The 7,285-nt window shown below is 41.1% G+C and overlaps 1 long non-coding RNA gene across 1 annotated transcript; it reads right to left on the bottom strand.

Annotated features, from left to right (window-relative positions):
* Nucleotides 1-4,888: 4,888 nt before the first annotated feature.
* LOC147537824 (uncharacterized) lies at nt 4,889-5,797 on the bottom strand. The gene is made up of 2 exons (XR_015225101.1): nt 5,570-5,797; nt 4,889-5,531 (listed from the first exon to the last, which is right to left on the bottom strand). It is a non-coding gene; the product is annotated as an uncharacterized LOC147537824 (long non-coding RNA).
* Between the last annotated feature and the right edge of the window lie 1,488 nt (nt 5,798-7,285).

Raw genomic sequence — 7,285 nt, 5'->3', positions numbered from 1 at the left:
AATAAGATAACCACAAACTAAATTGCTTCACAAGATTAATAATCTTCTTTTCTTCAAACCAATATTCTGCTATTTCAATCTCTCTTGAAAGAGCCACTTCAGAAACTCTCTTTCTCTGACTTCTCTTTGTTCTGGAAGTTGTTTTGTGAATAATCTCTTCCCTTTCATTCCCTTTTATAATGATAAATAGGGAGGTTTACCGATAGAGATAGGAATTCCTTTTTAGGCTTGAAAAAATAGAAACTTCTATTTTTTCCCAAAACAAGGACTAAGGGAAATCCTATTCCAACTAGGAGTCCTTTTATACGATTTTTTGCTCATCCCTGTCTCTATGACCAAACCGTCTCGCTTTTTCTTCACATAATCACATATAAGGATTTTTTGCTCATCCCTTCCTTCCGATATACGATTTTTTTCTCTACTTTTTGTCTATCTTTCAGTCAAAACAACCAAAATACCCTTCGAACTCTTTGTGACATCTTTACTCTTTTCTTCTGTATGAAAGATCAAAAACCACTTGGACTCTTTATGCCATCTTGAATCTCTTGTTGCTTTCTCCTCAAGCCCAAAATGATCAAATTCCTTGGGATTTTCATTCGATCTCATGCTTCTCGATCAACAGTATAAGGTCTGGTTCTCCATTTTTTTTCTTTTGTATTGATAAGCGGATTAAGGGCCCGAACCGATACAACTATTAGAAATCAGAAAAGCGAAGATAAAATAAAAACAAAAGTACATTAGTAAACGAATTAGCCCCATCCCTTTCGTAACCGAACAGTTCCACGAGTATCCATGCAAACAATGTTGATTAATTCCAAAGGAAGATTCTGGAGATCCAAAAAAGTCTCTCCCGGTCCCAGTCTCATCTTGGAAAGAAAATCAACCACTTGGTTGCTCTCTCGATAAATGTGGTAAACATGAACACTTCGAAATTAATCTCTTAGCCTTTTGACCCGATGCCATAGGGTTCGACCCTTCCACTTGCTGAGCTGGCTTTGTTAAAAGTGAGACAATATTCTGTGTATCCATTCCAATATCAACATTTGTAATTCCCTGTTGAAAAGCCATACAAAGCCCTAACTCCACTCCTTGGAGTTCGTGGATAAATATAGTTTTTCGCTCCGTCTCTGCTGTAGCAGCCCCTAGCACTTGGCCTGTTGAGTCCCTAAGGACCGCTCCGTAGCCCGCAAATATATCACTTAGAGCGCCGTCCATACTAATAGTGACCCGCCCTGGTTCCGGTCCAACCCACTTACATGACTTATAAATTGGGTGGACTGAGGAAATAGAGAGATTCCACCTATCCACTGTCCTACGGTTATCCACATTATCTTCAAGTTTAGGCTAATCGAAAGCTATTTTAATTTTAACCTCATCTCTAATATTGCGAATTATAATCGATGGCCCAGTGAGAGTGCCTCGAAGTATTCGATTATTTCTTTCAATCCATATATGGTATATGTAGGCGTTAAGCACCATTCAGCCCAGTTGAGCACCCAAAGCCAAGCCTAAAAAATGATGAAGGCACTAGTGCACATTTGCTTCCCAAGTGTTAGCACACTGAAGCTGAAATCCTAGAGTTTAAAGAATCGATTCCCAAATCTTTGAAGTGAAATGCAACCGAACAGTAAGTGGAAATCCGTTTCTTCCTCCTGAAGATAGAAAGTAGATCCACCTGTAAGCCCCATCTCCGTAATCGATGCTTAGTTTTCAACTTACGACAAAGGGAAATCCATGTAATGTGGCAATGACGAGGAATTCCTCCCGTGTACCAGACCAACCTAGCCCAATTGGGCTTTTGACCTTTATTTCAAAGCGCCTCATAAGTGTCCTTCAGCGTGAACACTCCTTCCTTATTGGGGATCCAAACGACGTCATCATCTGTGTCAGCCTCCACCTCAACAGTCTGGATGATAGTTGCTACATCCCCTAACATATTCTCAATGTGATTGGGGAACTGCCACCCTACTGGACCGATAAAATTTGACGCTTTCGCATCCTTATTAAGGCACGAATCGTGTCGAAATCGAGAATTAAAATGATCAGCAAGAAGGCCACTCGGGTGCTAAATATCAGTCCAAATGAAAGTGTCTCTACCATCGCCAATTAGGGTAACCACCAAACCTTTTTCCTTTTCTCGACTCTGTAGTATCCGACGCCAACACCAGGAGCACTCCGAAGGAGTCCTCATAGTCCAGAAATTCTGCGTCTTAATAAGATTCACCCTTACCCATTGGACCCATAAAGTGTCATTTCCACTGATTATGTCCCAAATATGGCGAAGATTGGAAGCATCGAAGATGGTAGATAGATTACGGATACCCAAACCTCCTACTTGAACCGGATAACAAGTCTGTTCCATTTAATACCCATCTTCTTGCTATACATTTCTATCCCTGTCCATAGAAAGAGGCTAAGAAACATATCAATTTCGTTAATTACCCGTTTCGGTAGAACAAATACTCCAGCCCAGTAGATAAGCATGCTGTTAAGCACCACTTTGATGAGTAATGCTCGACCTGCAAATCTACTCAAAATGTTCAAAAATTTTCAAATTTTAGCTAATTTGAACCCTTTTTGTCTTTGATACCCATGGTCATGCATTGGTTATGGTCATATCCCCGCATCCCCAAACTTAAAACTAACATTGTCCTCAATGTTCTAAGCATACACTCACCAAAAGATAAAGATGCATATCAATTTAAAGAGAAGAGTGGAGAGATATTACCATAACCGTAGGAGATAAAAGATGATACTACCAAGACTCATGTATAAAGAGGTTCCAAGTTTTCTACCAAGCTCGCGCCATCCCCAAACTTGGAACAAACCACGCCTTAGAAGTAAAACATATAAGAAATGCTCCTAAAATATCACCAAAATATAATGAGAATCAAGCACATAAAAAACATGACCATATAGAAATCTACCACTAACGCGGGTATACACGATTGCATTGAGCTATGCAATTAGCCTTTGATTCTCTTGTTTTCACCCAAGAACACGAGTTATGTCTCGCGGAGGGTTTCCAGAGATGCTACCCACAAACATCAAGGCCCATCTTAATCGGCTAAATATCATATAACAAAAGACGGAAGATTTGGGAGTCAACCCAAAGAAAGCTATATACAAATGCTAAAAGTCTCACAATAATATCAAATGAAAGAAGTGCAAGTGAGACTAAAAGCGAAAAGAGGCCATCCCCAAACTTAGTGGATGCACGGTCCACTAAGTGCGCATAAATGTTAGGGGCGACGACTAAACAGTCGTCAAAAGGATCGACATACAAATGAAGGGCCAGGAAGTCAGTCGAAGGCAAGAAGTCAAACTCAAGCTTAGTGGATAAAACATCCACTAAGTCCCTAGACATGCTAGGGAAGACGTCCGAAGTATCTCAAAAGGGGTCAACAACCGAGTCTGAGATCATGTGGAAGGTCGAACTAAACTCTAAGGGTAAGACAATAGGCTCAGGGACCAAGTCAAGGTCCATAATTTCCTTAGGTAAATAATCCAACAAGCTATCCGTTATCTCTTCAACTACTATGTTATCGACATCCTTAAAGGCATCTGGAGCCTCAAAGTTAGGCATAACACCTTCCATTCTACATAACCCATCCAAATAATCACAAGTGCTAAAGATTAGAAAGTTCAACATTGTGTGATCCCCAAGTTTGCTCGTAAAGCTAACATCCTGAACATCAAAATCTAGAGTAGTCCGATCATGGTGAGATGACAATGGTGGAGAGATTGAGCAATAAGATTCATCAGTCAGTTCATGCTCTAAGGGCCTATTAAGAGCTTCTTCGACATTTAACTTAAGACTAGAGTTAGGTGTATTACCCTCACCATCATTCATAGTCTCTTCTTGAGTTAGGGGTGCGCAAACCCCTTCCTCGTCGATGATAGGCTCTGACTCAATTCTATCAACAATTTTGAGAATCCATTCCGTGATCTCTGCTACATCTCGATTGAACCTAGTCTGATACTCTAAAACTAATTGGAGAGTCTCTTCAGACATCTCCTCGTAATAAGGCACATGATTATAACTAGACGAAGACTCTCGCGGAACACGGATCATGGGACAATAGTCGGTCAAATGGTCTAAGCTCGCACAAATAGCACAAACCGGGCTAATGGTCTCCATGGTCCTTTCTTCACTACCTTCATGTAGATACGTAGACTCGACTCTTTGAGTGGAATCATCGAGTCGGGAATTGTCATCACCCGAAAAGGTTGCACATCCAAGCGGAGGTATCAAGTAGTAATCCGGCAAAGCCGGGATCGATCCAAGGATAGGAAGGTAGTTTGGATGTCGAAGGGTCTTATCCCCCGGTCTAGATATCAAATGCTAACTTAGAATAAAAAGGAAAGGAAACAAAGACAAATGGGGGTTTAGATTGAATGAGTAACAAAACAAAGAAAACAATCAAAACTAACTAAACAATATAAGTAAAATGGGTGAGAGAGATTCGAGAGAAGTGTCGGAGGAACAAGAGTCGGGAGACGGCAAAACTCGATTCGGACAACAAATAAGTAAGAGAGGTGTCGAAGTCCGGGAATCCATAATGATAAACCTACGACTACGTATGATCCAATCTAATGTGTCGAAGTATAATCGATGTTAGACTCCTAAAGTAGATGTTTCTAAGTACTACGTATATCCGGAGATCATACCTAGTCAAACAAACGCCTAATTCGGTTAATCCCGAGTCATCGAAAGTGTCGTCTAGTCGCCTGACTATGTGAAGTGCATGACAAGACACATGAAATTATGATTTAGACTACAATCGATATCGAATACCTCGTTTCGCCTATTAACTATGCGAAGTGCTTGACAAGACACATGAAAATACGATCGAAACGATAATCGAATCAAATGAACATCAATTCATAATCGAAACATGAAATCATATTAAACATAATCACGAATTCATCACATTTCATCCCATATATTCGACACACTTGATTTAGCTAAACATGTTGAATGAATAATAAATGAAAAGATGATGATGAGAAATCCCCCTTTTTCGATGTGGTTCGAGGCTAGGTTCGTCGAGAAAATGAGTCTCTAAGTGTAGTCGATCTCCCCGTAGCAATTTTCTGGATTTCCCTTTAATAGTGAACTTTGGGTGTCCCCGAGTGAAAATCAGATTTCCCCATAGCACCCATCATCATCTTCTCCATCTCAAGAACATCCACCATTAAAGCTTCATTAAGCTTTCTCTCTCTAGAGATTTTTCACCCAAAATCAAATCAAATTACATGGGAAGATAGATCAAGACATGGGGAGTAAAAGCCCTAAGGTTTCGACTCAAGAAAGTTACCGGAAAACCATGAAAAATCCGATCAAGAAAGCTAGGTTTCCGGCCAAAAATTATCAAAATCCGGCCAAAAATCATCAAATCCGGCCATGTCCCTTTATTCCAAGCTGTCTCGTGTCACAGCCAAGCTGCTGCCGTCGCGTTTTGCTGCTGTAGCAGCTGTTCCGCCGCTGTTGTTGCCGCCATAGCTGCTGTACTGTGCGTCGCGATGTGCTGCTGTTGCAGTTTGCTGCAGTGCTGTCGCGGTTCACTGTTGTGCTGTTGCGGTTCACTGCTGCCGACCGTCGCTACTGTTGAGTGTGTTGCTGTCCGGCGAGCTGCTGTAGGTGCTGTTCCTTCCATGTTCCGACCGAACCTTATGGTGCCGGCCAAGTTGGCCGGCACCTCCCTCTCTCTCTTTCCTCTCTTATCAAACTCTCACCCTCACCCTAGTGTTTGATTTGGTGAAAAAGATGAAGAACTCTCACTTTCTCTCTCTTTCGGATCTTGGCCGGCACCTCCCTCTCTCTCTTTCCTCTCTTATCAAACTCTCACCCTCACCCTAGTGTTTGATTTGGTGAAAAAGATGAAGAACTCTCACTTTCTCTCTCTTCCGGATCCTCCCAAGTTTGTGTATTCTCCCTTTTTGTTGTATGATGAATGAGTAAGAAGATGAATAGTGGATTTGACTCAAACCCTAGACTTAGTCAACCTTGACTTTGACTCAAACTTGAGTCCATTGGGTGCCTCCAAAATCTCTTCCTTCTTTCATCTTCTTTGGGCTTGGGTTTTATTCCTTCATATCTAGGCTCTTGGGTTTTAGACTTAGGCTTTAATCTACACTTGGAAATAAAGGGGGTGCCTTCATAGAATCTTTGTTTTAGGACCGAACCTCGACTTCTTTCTTTCACAACTTCCCCGTCCGAACTCGGAATGGACTTCCGTTTTCACCGTTGGACTCGTCTTTGACTCCTCTTCTCATTTGATTTGTTTGAAGTCTTTTTCTCTTGTTTTCGACGCAAGAAATGATAGTGACAATTTGTTCCCTTTATTCTGATTTACATGTTTAACTCCAAAATAGGTACCTAACATTAAAAACACATAATATATTATTGATAACACTAAAAAAGGAATAACTAGTCTAAGTTAGGCTCTCCAAATGTGACATTTTAGTGTCACATCAGTTATCATCTAGAGTAAGCCACTCTGTCTTCGCTTATTGTTTACTCATGGTGAGTTCTGTTCGCGCAGCCCGAACATAGTTATTAGTTGCCATTTTCTCCTTTCTTCGAAGAGTCGGATCACTAGGGTTCTCCTGTAAATTAACCTGCACAGCAAGCAACTCGTTATGAAAAGATAGAACTTTGTCATTAAGGTTCCTGAATTGATCCTTATGTCAAAGGACCATATTGTCTTTGAGAGGTTTCAATTTCGCCACTAAGCGAAACATCGGGGTCCCTCTAATATCAACTTCCTAAACTTCTTGAACCAGCTGTGTGAAATCCAGAAGTGTTGTCCAAGCATTGAGGAATCGAAATGGCCTTCTGAAGGATATTCCTTTAGAAAAGAAGATGTCCTTGAAAGAGATGTCCTTCGACCAAGAATACCATGCAAGCTATTTGTCGAATAGGAAAATTGATGAAGAATATCAAGTCCGGTTGATTTAGGGGTCGTAGTGTTTATCTAGAAACCAACTAGGATCGTTGAATTACGAAGTAATTCGCAACTAACTTTTACCGGCTCCTACATCGGGTTACACATAAGAACGGCTATTTAACTGGATGATATGACTAGTGGGAATGAGATATATAATCATGGGAGAGTCCCATAAGTATGTCTCATATGCCTAAAAGAAGTTTAGGCAACGATAGCACAAAAGGCCCGAAAAGCGGGATTTTGGGCCGGGTCACCGGAAGGGTGTTTTGGGAATAAAAGTGTCGTCGACCATGATCATTGGGGTGCCCTAAAGGGGACGGTCAGATCTGGAC

This window comes from Eschscholzia californica, unplaced genomic scaffold (assembly GCF_041429995.1).
Source record: "Eschscholzia californica isolate CP2 unplaced genomic scaffold, dmEscCali1.0.p SCAF_5, whole genome shotgun sequence".
Taxonomy (NCBI): domain Eukaryota; kingdom Viridiplantae; phylum Streptophyta; class Magnoliopsida; order Ranunculales; family Papaveraceae; genus Eschscholzia; species Eschscholzia californica.
The sequence above is the reverse complement of the archived record's forward strand: the minus strand, read 5'-3'. Positions and strand labels throughout refer to the sequence as shown.